The sequence below is a fragment of the Asparagus officinalis genome, chromosome 10 (assembly GCF_001876935.1).
Source record: "Asparagus officinalis chromosome 10, Aspof.V1, whole genome shotgun sequence".
Lineage (NCBI taxonomy): Eukaryota > Viridiplantae > Streptophyta > Magnoliopsida > Asparagales > Asparagaceae > Asparagus > Asparagus officinalis.
The window spans coordinates 39,163,925-39,180,614 of record NC_033803.1 but is presented as its reverse complement, the minus strand read 5'-3'; the positions used below and the strand labels follow the sequence as shown (position 1 = coordinate 39,180,614).

The 16,690-nt window shown below is 33.9% G+C and overlaps 1 protein-coding gene across 1 annotated transcript in view; it reads left to right on the top strand.

Annotated features, from left to right (window-relative positions):
- LOC109826656 (probable polygalacturonase) overlaps window positions 1-16,690 on the top strand; it is a 41,919-nt gene that overhangs the window by 23,178 nt on the left and 2,051 nt on the right.

The window sequence follows — 16,690 nt, the reverse complement described above, 5'->3', positions numbered from 1 at the left end:
CCTCCGAGCGAGCCACCACCATCAGCTTCACGGCGACGCCGATAGCCTCAACTGTCAAAGTCGATTCGATCGACAATAACCCGAGGCAAGATCCTGATACTCTTTTGACTTATCATTCAATTCTTAGACCGCTCTGAATTAATCAGCTGCTTGCAAGATCCCTATTGGAGTTGAGCATTTGTCCGGCTGATTGCATAAAGGAATTCAAAGTGCTGGACGTTTCAGTCAACATATTCGTGGTTTGAGTGGAGGCCTTAATTATGGTTTTCAAACCCCTTTCCAAGATATTGAGACGTTTATCCTGATCTGGATTGTGAGGAGTCTGAATTACAGATTGATGAAGAGGAGACTGATTTTGATACGCAGATTAGGTTGTTGAAATTGTGGATGAGAATTGAAAGGAACTGTGTTTCTCCTAGGAAAATGTTGGTTCGAAGCGGGAGTGAAGTTTTGAGTTACAGGAGAATTTCCTTGATTTCATGCAAAGTTGGGATGATTTCTCCAACCTGGATTGTAGGTTGGAAAAAATGGATCATTTCTAAGGCGCTGGAATGCAACGTTCATCTGTTCTAATGCATTGTTGTTTCCTAGGAGAGGGCATTCCTCTGAAACGTGGGTATGAGACTGATAATTATGACATCCTGATGCAGAAACATGATTGATTTGAGCTGGAGCTCGTTCCTTAATTTCTAAGGCTTCTAACCTCCGTATAATCGTCGCCATCTTCGCTTCAGAAGCAATGTTTGACTCTAAGGAAAGACCACTAGACTTAGAATGAGGAACTGATGAAACCCTGTCATCACAGTGTTCCCATTGCATTGTTTTCTCGGATAGACTCTCTAGAAATTCCCAAGCTTCGTCGGCATTTTTCCTCATGAAATCCCCGTGGCACATTGATTCTAAAGAAGTTTTTAGAGAATAATCTAATCCCTCATAAATTATTTGGTACAAATGCCATTTTTCTAAACCGTGATGAGGACATCGGATGAGAAGATCTTTAAATCGGTCAAAATACTACCAAAAAGGTTCTCCCGGGACAATTTTAAAATTCATGATGTTGTTTCTTAGCTTCATCGTTTTATGGATAGGAAAAAATTTCTTAAGAAAAACGGTGATAAATTCCTCCCAAGTAGTGATGGAATTTACGGGTAAGCTATACAGCTATTTTTTTGCTTTGTCTTTGAGAGCAAATGGAATAAATTTGAGTTTGATCGCATCTTCTGTTAATTCTCTCATTTTAATCATAATTCACACTTCCTCAAATTCTAAGATAAAAATATATGCATCTTCTGTTTTATTTCCAAGGAATTTGGGAAGCATGTTTATGTAATGCAGTCTAAGATCAAAATTTATTCCATTTGTTTTGGGGAGCCTAATGCAAGAGGGGATTGCATTCCTAATGGGATAGCACATATCTTGAAGAACGGGTGGATTAGGGTGGTCCATTTCTATGATTGGTTCAAAGTGAATTAATCGATGTGTATTATCCCTAATCCACGGTTGCATACACCAAAACTATTTCTTTTTATACTTTTTTTTATGAAAGCTAGTTTTTTAAATGAAGAGAGAATGGAAAAAGAGAAAAAACCTAACTAAAACAAATCAAAATCAATCACTCTTCAATCGCTCTAACTCTAGGGTTAAGCCTAACTCAACTAGACTAGCTCCTAACCAAAAACTCCTAAAGTAAAAAGATTAAAGTTTTACCCGGGTAGTTATCCAGGTAAGGATAGTACTAGAGGGTGATCAGAGATCAATTAAGTACCTCGTTCCTTACGGAGCGCTTTACGCAACCCCTAAACCTTGTCTTAGACACCAACTAATCCAATAAAACTTAAACTGGTTCACTTAAGGATTCTTTGTTCCTTATTGAGCTCGAATCCTTAGGGCTAACGTCTAATGAGTTTTATTAGGCTTGGGTGGTGTAGTGAGGAATTAGTGATTTTTGGGCTAAGGAAAGGGTGATGAAATCCCTCACCTTATCTTGATTATGGCGTTTTGCCCTTAAAAATATTTTTAAGTGTGTGTCAAATCAAGATGCTCAAATCACTTGGTGAATTCCTACTAACAATATGAAATGCAAACCTATGAATTAAAAGCAACTAAAAAGAATGGAAAAAAATCTTTCTTTTTTTTAATTAGGGTTAACAATCAAACAAATGAGAAGGGGAAATTATTTGAATTTATTATCTTGTTAGTGATTGTCAAAGTGGAGGGTGAGTTTTATTATGGTCAACGAAAATAATTTTTTTTAAGTCTTAATTGTCTCTAATTGTGAAGAAGTAGCTAAAGGGTGAAATTAAAAATTTTAGAAAAAAGAGTTACCTACAAGCAAATCTTCAAATCCTAGTTCTCCAATCCGTGATCTTCAAGCTCCAAGCGTTTCCTTCACAATAAACACACAAGTTAAAGAACCAAAATAATTAAAATCTACTTAAGCACCTTCCCCAGCAACGGCGCCAAAAACTTGATGCGGCAAAAAACATGTACCAAAAATGTTACAAGTGCACAACCGTGTCAAGTTATAGTATAAAGATATCGATCCACGAGGAAAGTGTTTTGTAGGAGAAAATATAAAATCGGTTCTTATGTTGTGTGCGTGACAAAAAAGAGTGATGAGTGAATGTGAGTGTGGAGAGATGGAGAGAATGAAAATGATTGTGTAAATGAATATATTTGAGAGTAGAAGTGATAATATAAATGTGATCAACAAGGCAAGAAGGAAAAATCAATAACAAATAAAAATCAAGAATGTAAAGATAGCGGATTCAATTGAAGATATGGGTAATCTAGAATTGAATCCACTTCTTAGAAAAAAGATGATTCCCTAGAGGGTTCTAGCCTAAAGGCGAATAAAAAAAAATAAAAATGAATAAAAAGAAAAAATAAACCCAATAGGGTTCTAGCCTTAATGTGAATAGTATAAAAAATTAAAATCTAACTACAAAATAAATTGTAAAATCTAAACTATAAAATAAATTGTAAGAATTAAATGCAAGAAAATAAATCTAATTTATAAGCATCAAATAAATCTAATTTATAAGCATGAAATAAATCTAAGGCAAGAGGGTTCTAGCCTCTTGGCTATTTAAATAAGAAAATAAAATCTAATTACAAACATGAAAATAAATCTAAACTAATAAGCAATAAAAAAAATAAGAAAAACAAACCTTCAAATTAATCTCCATCTTCATATTCATCTTCATCATCCAACAAAGAGAAGAAGAGAAAAATTTAAAGTGGTGAAAAAATTATTTTATTAATTGTAACAAAAAGTTACAAATTTGGAAGACCTTCTCAATTAAAAGTAGCCCTCCTCTCCAAAAAGAGTTACAAAAATTTTCATCCCCTCAACCCCTTACTCTCTACTCCTATTTATAGTAAACAACAATGAATGAGAGCCCTTGGATGAAGACTTAAACCCTAAGGAATCATTTTTAGCCTTTGAGCTTTTGGGCTTGAATTCTTGGGCCTTTTGCTTGTTTTCTTCATTAATTTAATGGGCTTTTGCTGAAAAAAGAAATCTTGAGCTTTATTCTTCATTAACCTTCAAATACTTCCCATAATTACTTCTCCAGCACAGAAATTCAGATTGTGCTTCTTTGTATGAATATTTGTCCATGATATGTTCTGATTTCAAAGATGTCATAAATACAAAAGTTATAGATCTCATTCTTAGCTTTCCAGAGAATATTTATTTAGCCAATTCCGAGTTGATACTAGAAATATATGGCCAAAATACCAAACATTACCGAGATATTCAGATTGCATGATTTGTTTCATTTTGCACAAAACTTCTTCATTTGTTCCTTGATGGTATATTTATTTTTCTTGGGCTTTTAGGCTTGGACTTTTGGATATTTTCTTGACATTTTGGGCTTTAATGCTTCATTAAATATTAAAAGAAATTATTTAGCTTCATGGGCTTCATTCTTTTGCTTTTGGCTTTGGGCTTTGGTGTTAAATCAATGGGCCTTTGTTGAGAGATGAGAGTTTGAGATTTATTCTTCATTAATCTGTAATTAAAAGATAAAAAAAATTATTAGTGATATATTTATTCATAAAAAATAGATAATGAGTGTATAAAATTATAATAAAATGTGATTATCAGTTAGTTGTAGAGTTTTCGGTAAACTAGAAAACTGTATTGTGAGGTGTAAACATTGTTCGGGTAAACGTAGAAAACCCGGTTGTGATAGTGAAGATCTCCTCGAGGTGAGGAGCGGAGACGTAGGTCGTGGGGACCGAACTCCGTAATCATATCGTTTGTTTGTGATTGCATTGACGCACTTATTTTTATGTTCATATCTTATATCACCTTTGTATATTGCTTGATGATTATATTGCCCACTATCTAGTTTAGATTGTTTACTCTTGTGTTAATTTATATATCAGTGCTCATATATTTGTAATATCTCATTGCTAGGATATATTCATTTGTTCATATTGCTTATCCTAGCTCATATATCTTGTTGTATTTCATACTTGCTAGGATAACTTATTAATTAGTTTTAAATTGGCATAAAATCGGATTAAATTAGCATAAGACTCTAATCACCCCCTCTAGGGTCTAACAATTGGTATCAGAGCTTGGTGCTCTTTGATTTAAGGACTAATCGCCTTGAGTTAAAGATCCAAGTTATCTTATTTGTTCTAATCTAGTTATGATTGTATTTGTCTTGCTTGCATGTATTCACATATATATCATGAATATAAATGTATTTCGTTTAGGCTATGAATCAAATGTTGCTCCTAAATTCATTAATTTCCCCTATGCACAATGGGCTTCTAGATTTAAGCTATTTGTGCAATCTAGAAATATTGACTTATGGGAAGTCATTGATTGTGCTTATATTGTGCCCACATTGGAGAAATCCAAGTGGAGCGATCATGATAATAAAATATTTACAATGAACAAGCTTTTGTTAGAATCTTTGCTTAATGTTTTTGACTCATCATTTTCTAACAAATTTGTTCATTTTGATAGTGCTTACAAACTTTAAAATTTTATTGAAGCACATCAAGGGGACTTGGAGGCAATCCGACAAGCTTTGGAGGATTCTTCTTCAAGTTCATGTGGAGCATCATGCACACGGCCATAAGAGGATAACTCTTGTGTAGTAAGAGATTCTGATTCTGATAATGATTTATCTATTGATGAACTCGCTTGTGCATATGAAAGATTATCTCATGCCTATACTAAATTACAAAATAATTTTATTGATCTTAAAAGCAAGTATATTAGTTTAAAATCCGATCATGAGTCGCTAGCTTCCAAACTTGATATTGTTGTTAAAGAGAATGCTATTTTAAAAGAAAACAATGAGTTATTAAGTTTGGAAAATAATAATATGTCTTCATCTATTGCTAGCTTAACTCATACTAATAATGATGCCATGATAGAAGTAGGAACTATTAGAAAAGAGTTTAATTCTTTTAGAAATGATCATGTTTCATCTACTTCTATTTTCAATGCTTGTATGCATAATGATGAGTTGAATCGTGTGAAAAAACGCATATCTTGTTTTGATTCAACATTAAACACATGCATTGATAATCATAAAAAACTTATGAACAAGTGTGCTAAATCTAGTGCTATAACTTATAAATCACCTACACACTATGCACACTTGTATAGCAAAGTTTACAAGTGCTCCATTTGTGGTCGTAAAGGCCATTGAGCTAAATTTTACTATGATGCACACAAATATAAAAATGTCAATGCTCCTTGTGCATCTCATCAAGTCTCTTTATCACATGTACACACACATGCACCCATTATTCATCATAAGCATGCTAATGTGTATCTTTATGATTTTTGTGGTAGAGTTGATCACTTAGCTAAGTTGTGTTTTGATTTGCGAAAAGTTTCTAAATCAAAAAATATTTCAAGTAGACCAACATTATTACAAAATGTTTCTCATTTGCAAAATAATATTAAAAGATCATCTTTATTTGCAAATGTTCCTCGTGCACATCCACATGGTTAACATAACCAAATGCATCCTCTTCATTGGACTTATTGCAATCGAATGGGTCATTTGCATAATTATTGCTATGACCGGACCCATGCACTAAATGCGCCCAAATGGGTTCATAACCCTAGGGCTTTGAGCTTGAATGATAGGGGTCATGTCCCTAAACCTTTTGGTACCAAGAATTCTTAGATACTAAAACAAATTTGATTTTTAAAAACCAAGTATTTTAGTGTTTTTCTTTTTCCTTTTCTTGGTTTTGAAAATTATGTTTTAAGATCTTTTGGTTATGAAAATAATTTTTCTTTTATCAAATCTTTTGTTTTCATGATTATTAGTTTTGCTTTTGATGAGAGGTTTGTGTTTATATAACCCTCCGGGTTTATTGGGTGTTTATTCCCAAATCATGTTTACCGGATGCTAGAATGATTATATGGGTTGGAACAAGCTTAATAGCTTGATATATTATTGCCTCTCTTGAAATTCTTTTATTAAAGATTTTATTTTGAATTATTGCTTTGAATTCATTATATTTCACTTAGGGTCTGTTCGGTTATTTCCTAAAAATCAAGAAATGGAAATGGAAAAGGTGAAAATCTCAAAAAGTACTATTTCTTCCATTTCCATCCCTAAAACTCACCCACAACATCTAATAAAATATTATTTCCATCCAACAACTCATCCAAACTCACCCACAACATCTAATAAAATATTATTTCCATCCAACAACTCATCCACATCATCTAATAAAATATTATTTTCATCTAACCACTCATCAATCACATCTAATAAAATATTATTTTCATCTAACAACTCATGCATCACATCTAATAAAATATTATTTTCATCCAAACATCACTCAACTCATCTCTTCTCATCATTTCAAATCACTCATATCATCCAATAAAATATTATAGCAATTCACCTCATCTCATTAACATTTCATTTCTCCATTTTCATCCCAAAAAGTTATGAAAACACTTTTCTTAATCTTTCTTCACATCACCCAATAATACAATGACAACTCATCTCATCTCATTTCATTTCTTATTTTTAAGAATGAACCAAACCAAAAGAAAACAACAAACTATAGGAAATATGTTTCTTATAATTCATTTCCTTATTTTTTTCGCCAACCAAACAACATCAAAACTAGTTTTCTTAAAAAATCACACACATCATCCAATAATAATGTGACAACTAACATCATTTCATCTCCATTTTTTTGATTTCCTTCTTTTTTTAGCCAACCAAACACTCCCAAACCAATGTGGTTTGATCAAATCCCATAAAGAAAATTCTCTTGATTGATCAAACATCGTTTTTGGATTTAAACTTTGATTTATGATTTCCTTTGGTTGATTTGTTTTCATTTGAAAACTTTTTACATGATTCTCATGTTCCTCTTCTTTTGTTTTCATAAATCTATTCTTTTATATGGTTTTTATATTTTTTTGTGTTAATGAGACACTATTTTTATTTTGACATATTTATATGTGTTCTCATTGCCTTTTTGTATGTGAGTTGTGTTTAGCATGTTTCTTGCTTGCTCACATATGTATGCCTTAGCATTCATTGCATATATTCATTAAGGTATTTTGATAGGGGGAGCAATCCCTATATCTTTCTATGTGGTATACTCACCCATGCATATTGATAGGGGGAGCTTTCGCTCTCTTCATCCCTTTGTCCCTTTTTTGATGTTGTCAAATGGGGAGAAATATTGTGAGTATATTCTTTCTTGTTTATATGCATGATATATTATATTTTGTATATTCATTTCCTTTCATGCATATATTCTTTTTGTAAATTGTTTGTCATTATTAAAAAGGGGGAGATTATTGGCCTTCTTATTTTGATGATATTTAACAAATAATTTACTTCTAATGTTGTTTGTCTAGTGTTTGTGTTTTCGTATTTATTCTAGGCAAACAATATGTTAGAGGATGGATGGAATTACGCATTCACGATCATATCCAATGGAGGTTGGCGGAATAGTGGAGTGAAGCAATGTACATTCAAGTTGAAGATCCAAGTTCAAGCTAAGTGTACCAAGTCAAGCTTATTGAAGATCAAGATCAAACTTGGGTAATTTAGTTTATGTTTATATATTAGATATGAAACAATATATATCTTCATATACACTTTTATTTGTTTCATATTCTATTGTATTTAGAAAATATTGTGTTTATGGATTAAAGACTTGTTCACACTATTTTCATATCTCGTATAATGTCTAAAAATCCATTGTAAAGTGTTTCCAAGTTGTTTCACCTCGTTTTTGAAAAAATCAAGTTTTTTGTTCATGTACGTGCATGTGTCCGTGCATGTTTTTACAAAATAGATACGTTTTCACAATTGGGAAATGAGATTTGAAAATTTTCTTCATTTACATGTTTATCATCATATATACAAACATTTCCCCAAGTTTTACTAATTTTGGAGTTGTTTTGTTATTTTCAATAGAATTTACAAAACCGAGTTTTTAGCAGTATTTCAAAAACTGTTTATCTGTGTTCAAACATTTATTTCTAACAACTGGGAAGTGATTTTTCCAAAATTCATTCTCTATCATGTTCATCTACATGTCTAGAACCTTCCCTCAAAATTTCATGATTTTTGGAGTTAATTTACTATTTTTAATTGATTTTACAAAATCAGATACATAAATTTCCAGAATTTGTCAAAACCTGAAATTGTTTGTGCACGTTGCTACAGTGCGGTCGACCGCCACGGTTGATCGTGCTACAGTGCGGTGGACCGTGGCGGTCGACCGTACGTAGTCCAGAGAGCAGTTTTTGAGTTTTTCTTCTCGCGGTCGAACGAGACGGTCGACCGTCAAAGTTTCTGGAATTTTGTGAGTTTCGAAAGTGGCTTGCGGTCGACCGCGAGTTTTCCACGGTCGACCGCCGTACTGCCAACGGCTAGTTTCCAGAGCCGTTGTTGAGCTGGTTTTTTAGTCTTTTCTTGGCTTTCTATTGGCTTTGGGGTTTCATATAAATACCTCCTTATACCTCAGTTTTTAGTAGCAATCCAAGAAGTTTTTAAACAAGAGTTTAACAAGGGTTTAAGTTTGTTTAGTGTTTGTTTAAAAGAGTTTTTGTTTGGGAAATAGTTTTACACAAGTGGAGGAGATCATCTACATTGATTGAGCTTCATCTTAATCCATCTCTCCATCTTGTTTTTTAGAGAAGCATTTCTAAACTCTCATCTAGCTTTACGTTTGCTTAGTTATTTGATTATCATTCTTTAAAGCTAGTTTTTATATTGAGTTTAAATTTAATTATATTATCTCATTGTTACACACACCCACATTGAACTTATTATATTTTCATACATAGTATATTTGGGTTGGTGAGAGTTATAACAATTGAGTGTGAGCTTTCATTATGTTCTCATCTATATTAGAGAATAATCATTTATTGTAATTGTGCTTATTATGAGATTCACTTTATAATACACTTGTACACCGAGAGAAGTGTGTGGCGAGAGTCGGGGATCGTCCCAAGAGGAGTGGCGTCGGTTGACGAACCTAGGGAGAGGTTGTATCCGAGCACTTGAGGGAGACACGTCTAGTTCAACACTTGAGAGGGTGTAGAGTGGGATTACAAGAGTGTGTTAGTTGTAGAGTTTTCGGTAAACTAGAAAACCGTATTGTGAGGTGTAAACGTTGTTCAGATAAACATAGAAAACCCGGTTGTGATAGTGGAGATCTCCTCGAGGTGAGGAGTGGAGACGTAGGTCATGGGGACCGAACTCCGTAAAGATCTCCTCGAGGTGAGGAGTGGAGACGTAGGTCATGGGGACCGAACTCCGTAATCATATCGTTTGTTTGTGATTGCATTGACGCACTTATTTTTTTGCATTGACGCACTTATTTTTATGTTCATATCTTATATCGCCTTTGTATATTGCTTGTTGATTATATTATCCACTATCTAATTTAGATTGTCTACCCTTATGTTAATTTATATATCCTTGCTCATATATTTGTAATATCTCATTGCTAGGATATATTCATTTGTTCATATTGCTTTATATTTGTAATATCTCATTGCTAGGATATATTCATTTGTTCATATTGCTTATCCTAGCTCATATATCTTGTTGTATTTCATACTTGCTAGGATAACTTATTAATTAGTTTTAAATTGGCATAAAATCGGATTAAATTAGCATAAGACCCTAATCACCCCCCCTCTAGGGTCTAACAACTTTTTCTCTATGAGTTCTAGAATGTCAAGATCAGTGCAACGAAGATAAATCCTCATTCTAGCCTTCCAATAAGCAAAATTACTACTGGTGAACAGTGGTGGTCTAGTGGTAGATTGTCCTTCTAGCATATGCACATTCATTGAAGCCTCCTTAAGATCGTTTCTCTAAGATGGTTAGACCAAAAACTAATATAGAGACCAAGCTCTGAAACCAATTATTGGACCCTAGAGGGGGGTGATTAGGGTCTTAAGGCTATAATTGTGCAATAAAAATAAGACAAGCAACACACAATAGAAAGAACAACCAAAGCAAACGAGATAGGGTTAGAAATCGTTATCCAAGTGATGCGCGATGTGTTAACGAGTTTCGGCCCGCTGACCTACATCCCCGCTCCCCACTCTCTAGGAGAATCCACTACACAACCCGGTTTGGAAGCCGAAACTTCTTCTACATAACGATCTCCACAAAATCTCACAACTACACAGTTGATCACCACAAGATCTCACTCCCACACAGTTGATCTCCACAAGATCAAGCTCTCAACGGTAGTAATGGTGTAAAAACTCTCTTTACAATATCCCTATGGCAAGGAAAAAGATTACACTGAAGCTGGGATGTGAACTTAAAAAACACAGAAAACAGGTTTGAAAATTTTGACTCAGTAAAAACAGATCTCTGGTTTTTCAAAATGCTTGGGACAAGTTGAAGAAGAGGGGTATGAAGGGTTTAAATAGAAGAAAACACTGCAGCCAAAACCCATACTCAAATCCGCCAAATCCCGTAAAAATCGCCGTCTGAAATCTGTACGTAAAAGGCCGTTGGAGTGAACGGCGGTCGACCGTGAAAATATCGCGTCGACCGCGGCCATACTTTCAGCTCGAAAATTTCCAGAAACTTTTGCGCGTCGACCGTGGGGCTCGGCCGTAGGAATTTTTGAGCTGACGGTCGACCGTGGCGGTCGACCGCGAAAGTTTATGCCACCCACTCAGGAAAAGACACAGGCGCAGTCGACCGTGGCGGTTGACCGCGAACTGACACAACAGATACAGTATATTTGAAAGCAGTCTTGACTCTTTAAAAATCTGTAAAAATACTGAAATGACTTCTAAAAATTGTGTAACTTTGTAAATTGTTTTTAACACTAAAAACAAACTGTTTGGGAAAGGAAATTTACGAAAAGGTCCTCATACTTGTGAAAAATGATATTTTGTCAAAACGTTCAAAAATATAAGTATGAAAACGTGTGTGTTGTAACATTCCAAATAATTTTTTTTTCTTTTCATTGATCGGATACCGTTACCGATACCAATTCATATTTTAGTAGATGCTTTTCTTCATTGCATCTCATATAATCTTCTAGTATGAGAATTTAACTTAGCTAATTCTCATATTGTGATCTAGTTAACTAAGTCATAGCATGCATACAAACTTAGCATGTAAACCTAAGTTAACCATGCTTTAAACCTTGATTAGAGATAACCAAATCATTAAATACCTAATGTGAAACTCTCTAATTAACATAGTTATTATATTTGTTCAGCCATGTTAGTGGGGGAAATTTTGCATAAAACCCCTCAACTTTGGCCAAATTGAGGATTTCTCTTCACATGAGCTTATATATATGTGCCCTCCACCTCTCACTTTGCCATTTAAGAAGAAAAATCTCTTAAAAACCTCCTCCCTCTCCTCTGAATGTCTCCAGCACCTCTCCTCTTAAAGAAAAAAAAAATAAAAGATTTCCAAAAGCCTTCATCTCTCAAGAACATTGAAGAAGAAGGAGAGGAGAAAGGAGTTAGTTGAGGATTTTGGAGGAGGAAGTGAAGCAAGTCTCAATACTAGGTATAATTTTCTTTTGCATGTTGTTGTTAAGAACATTAGACTGAGATTATAAGATTTAATTTAGATTTAGTCTTGCATGTAACATTTTAGGGCTTGCATGTCAATGTTATCTTGAAACTGAAATTTCGTGCAGAAATTTCCAGCAAGATACACTACCACTAAACAGATCATAACTTTCTTTGTATATATCCAAATTAAGAAATTATTTTTGTTCTAAAAACTACACATTCTTGGCTTTCATTTGATGAGATCATTCACTTATTTGAAAGTATGGTTTAACTTAGTGCATGTGTCTGAAACTGTCTGCCTGAGTTATGTCATTTGTAAAGAGTATATATCTCAACATATACCATGCATGCATGAAATTCTTTCTGTTCTAGAAACTACATATTCGTGGATTTCATTTGAGATCTTGTTTGTTTAATTCTAAGATCATTTACTAGTTTAAAAGTATGGTTTAACTCAGTGCATGTGTCTGAAACTGTCTGCTTGAGTCATGTCCTTTGTAAAGAGCATATATCTCAACATATACCATGCATGCATGAAATTCTTTCTATTTCTAAAACTAGACTCAATTGTATTTCTGTTGATAGGGTTTTGAATTAATTTTAATAACGTTTGGTAGGCCTAAACCTAGTTCTAATAGCTAGCATATGTGCTGGAAATTCCAGTCTACCCCCCTGTGTTGTTTTGCATGTAACATGCATTTTAAAAATGCAAAATTGATGAAACTCATGGGACATGGAAGCTAATCCATAATATTACTTAAATACCAAGTATGAGCTCTTTGGGATATAGGTAAGTACCCGAAATAAATTATTCATCCCAAATGATGATCTCTGTTTTTCTGCTACAGTTTTGATAGGTGTAGTTTTCTGAGAGCATGACTCTTACTATACACCATGCATTGATGTAAAAGTTTTATATTCTGAAATTAGACTCATAATGGAGTCATTTGGGACTAGTTTCATGCATTCTAGACATCAATTGCTGTACCATCTATTCACCTAAATCTGCTGCATGTACACTACTTAGGTTGCTGTGCATATTAGAGATATTAGATGCAATCATCTAGGGTGTAGCTTATACCATGATATAAGTTTTAAGTTAAAGTTTTAAAAGACATAGTGTCTAGAATCTCATGTGGGTATACATGTATATATAGGACAGAGAATCTTGGATTCATTCGTTGGCCGAGAGGATCCCGACATAATCGGTAGGTAACCTTTCATTGTTTCCTCTCAAGTCTTTGAGAGTTCGATTGATTACTTTCTTGAAATTCCTACGAGTTAGTTTCTCATGCTAATTGTATATCTTATCATTTTCATAATATTCCTATTTGATTCACCTCATGCATGGGCTCGTTGTTGATTGGTTAATCATTGCTATCCTAATGTTGTTTATTTCAGTTTTATACCTTCGATGTCCTTGAATGATTTCATTGCAACAATTCAAATTGATTCGATGGTTCAACTATTGATAATGATAGTATTCCTCTCTTCGTTGATGATTGATTGTCTATATTCATGGATTATGCCCTGTGTGAAGTAAGCTTCACCGGTGGGTGGTAATGTTATAGTGTCCTAGTGGGACAATGCCCTGTGTGAGGATGCTCACCGGTGGGTGTATAAAAGCATGCGCGGTTTATTGATTATCCCATGATTGGGGAGTTTGGAATCCTGAATATTAGACCTTGATTATTCATCTTTACATGTTATTTCACTTCGGTCAATGATTACGATATAAGAATGGCAACTTAATGTTGAGACCCCGTTGTTCAAGTTTGATATCTATGTCTATCATTTTCATTCGTTCCCTTGGATTGTACCCGAGATTTTTATGGTTACCTATTGGGCCTTAGGCTCACCCCTATTGTTTCTGAATCCACTCGCAGGTTATACAACTGGCAAGGATAAGGGCATTGCAGACCCTGAATTTGAAGATTAGCTCCAGAGGAAAATCTTAATAGGGGTTAATTTATGTTCACTTTTGCAGTACCTTTGACTTATAAAACATGTATTAATGTTGTAGCCACTGCTATTATTGTAATATTTTGTATTACCCTTTAGTTCTCTTCTATTTTGGTATTCAATGGACTCTGCTGTCAACCTCGTGATCTTGGGTATTGCATATGCCTCTCTACTGCTTTACTTTTCGCCCTTCAGTATATCTATGTTGTGATGTGCATAAAGATTTAGCAGGTCGACCCTTCTTATTACAGATAGGTCATGCTCAAATTTTTATGTACCTCCCAGAGGAGGGGCGTTACATGTGTGATATCTCAATAGCTTCAAGTAAAATCTACAACTACTTACCTACATTCTAGCACTAGAGAGAAAAAAAAACTAGCTAATATCCTCACATAGAATTACAATTCTTTGAGTCTTAATATAGCTTTGAGTTGATGAAGCTTTGACTTGTATGTGTTGTTCTTGATTAACATTTGCTTCATCACTATGCCTCCTCCTACTTTGGATATCATCGTTGTAGCTCATATTCCATCCAATCCTCCATTTGAGGTACTAACAAGCTTAATATATATTTTAACTATAATATCATTCAACAAGCAATTAATACCGATAATGGTGGTTGTAAAATATCATCAAAACATAAGGGCTAACACCAAGGTCTTTGGTACGTGCCTTGGGCTTATCCATGAAAATGATGCCTAGGTCTTTCGTTTCTATCGTTGAATTAATGAAGATCGTGTGGCTAAGACTGCATATAGGTTAACACACATCACAAAGATATCTCTTATTTATGTGTCTTAATTTGACTACATTTTGGGGAGGTATCCTCTGAAATGTTTTACATTCCATGACAAACCTACTGGTTCTTTAGCCTTACTCTTTATTTAATCTTGGGCAGAAGTCCTTGATTGCCTAGGCTAAAAGGGACTCTTGCCTCAGCCTAGCTAGGAAGGGACATCTGCCTCTGCCTGGAGGGAAGGGACGAGTCAACCATGAGAGGAGGGATTGCTCCTAATAAGAAGGGAGAGAAAGGATGCCTTTTGACTCAGCCTGGAGAGAAGGGACGAGTCGACCTAGCAAGGAGGGATGTCTGTTTTAGCCTGGTGAGAAGGGGCTCCTGCCTCAGCCTGACGGGAAGAGACGAGTCGACTTGGCAACGAGGGATGTCTGTCTTAGCCTGGTGAGAAGGGACTTTTGCCTCAGCCTGACGGGAAGGGACGAATCGACCTGAAGGGAAAGGATGACTTAGCGTGGTAAGAAGGGACGACTGTCTCGACCTGACAAGAAGGGACACCTGTCTCTGCCTGGCGGGAAGGGTCTTTTGCCTCAGCCTGGTAGAAAGACGTGCCTTGAAATTATAAAAAGACCTCTTTGTATCTTTTTATCGTTTCAAGGTGTTTCATGCAAAAGTTAAAAAAATTTAAGGAGTTTTTTTAAAACTTTTGAAAGTTTTAGGTTTGTTTGCAAAATCCAAAATTTTCAAGGTGCTATTTGTAATCACAGATTTTCAATTTACTATTTGTAGGTTAAAAATTTTCAGGGAGTTTCGAGAAAATTTTTCATTTTAGGGTTTTCTGCAACTTTTGAAAGTTTTAAGGTGTTTTTTACAAATAAAAAACTTGCAAGGGCTTATTTGCAATTCTTAGATAGTGTGCTCGTTTTGGTTTGATGTTTTAAAGTTTTAGTGTGTTTTATAAAAATCATAAAACTTTTAGGGAGCTATTTATAATTTCAATATTTTTAGTGTACTATTTGTAGGTTTGAGATGTTAAAATAGTTTGTTGTGAATTTTGAATTTTTGATGGTATTATTGCAACTTTAAAAGTTTGAGGTATTTTTTACAAATTTTAAATATTTTAAGGGGCTGCTTATAATCCTAGATTATTAATTTTCAAGTTACTATTTGTAAATTAAAAATTTAAGGAGTTTCTAGAAAATTTTGCATTTTTTAGGGATTTTCTGAAACTTTTGAAGTTTTTGGGTGTCATGTGCAAATCAAAAACTTATAGAAACTATTTATAATTCTTTTTACAAATTTTGAATTTTTGAGTGCATATTTTGTAAGTTTTTACAAGTTTTAGGGTGTCTTATGCAAATCCCAAAACTTTTAGGGGTCTAATTCTAATTTAAATATTTTTTGTGTACTATTTGTAAGTTTGAAATATCTACATAATTTGTTGTAATTTTTAAACTTTTGAAGGTGTCTATTGCAACTTTGAAAGTTTAGGGTGCTTTCCATATATCTTAAAATTTTCAAGCGGCTGTTTTTTATTCATAAATTTTCTGTGTTCTGTTTCACGTTTGAAATTTCAAGCTTTTTCTACGAGTTTTAAAATTTTAAGGGTGTTTATTGTCAAAATTTAAAAGTTTTTGAGTATTGTTTACAAAATTGAAACTTTGCAAGGGTCTTGTTTGTAATCCTTTGATTGTTCAGCTTATTGTTTTATGTTTGAATTTTTTCAACTTTTTGTAAATTTAGAATTTTATGGTGTTTTTTGAAAGTTTTTAAAGTTTTAAGGTGTTTTTTATACATTCCAAAACTTTTGGGGTAGAGTTTGTATTTCCCTGATTTTCATTGTTATGTTTTAGATTTGAGATACTCAATTTTTTTAATTTGATTTTTAAGTGTATTTTTTGTATTTTCAAAACTTTAGGGTGTCTTCTATAAATTCAAAATTTTTTAACGCGCTT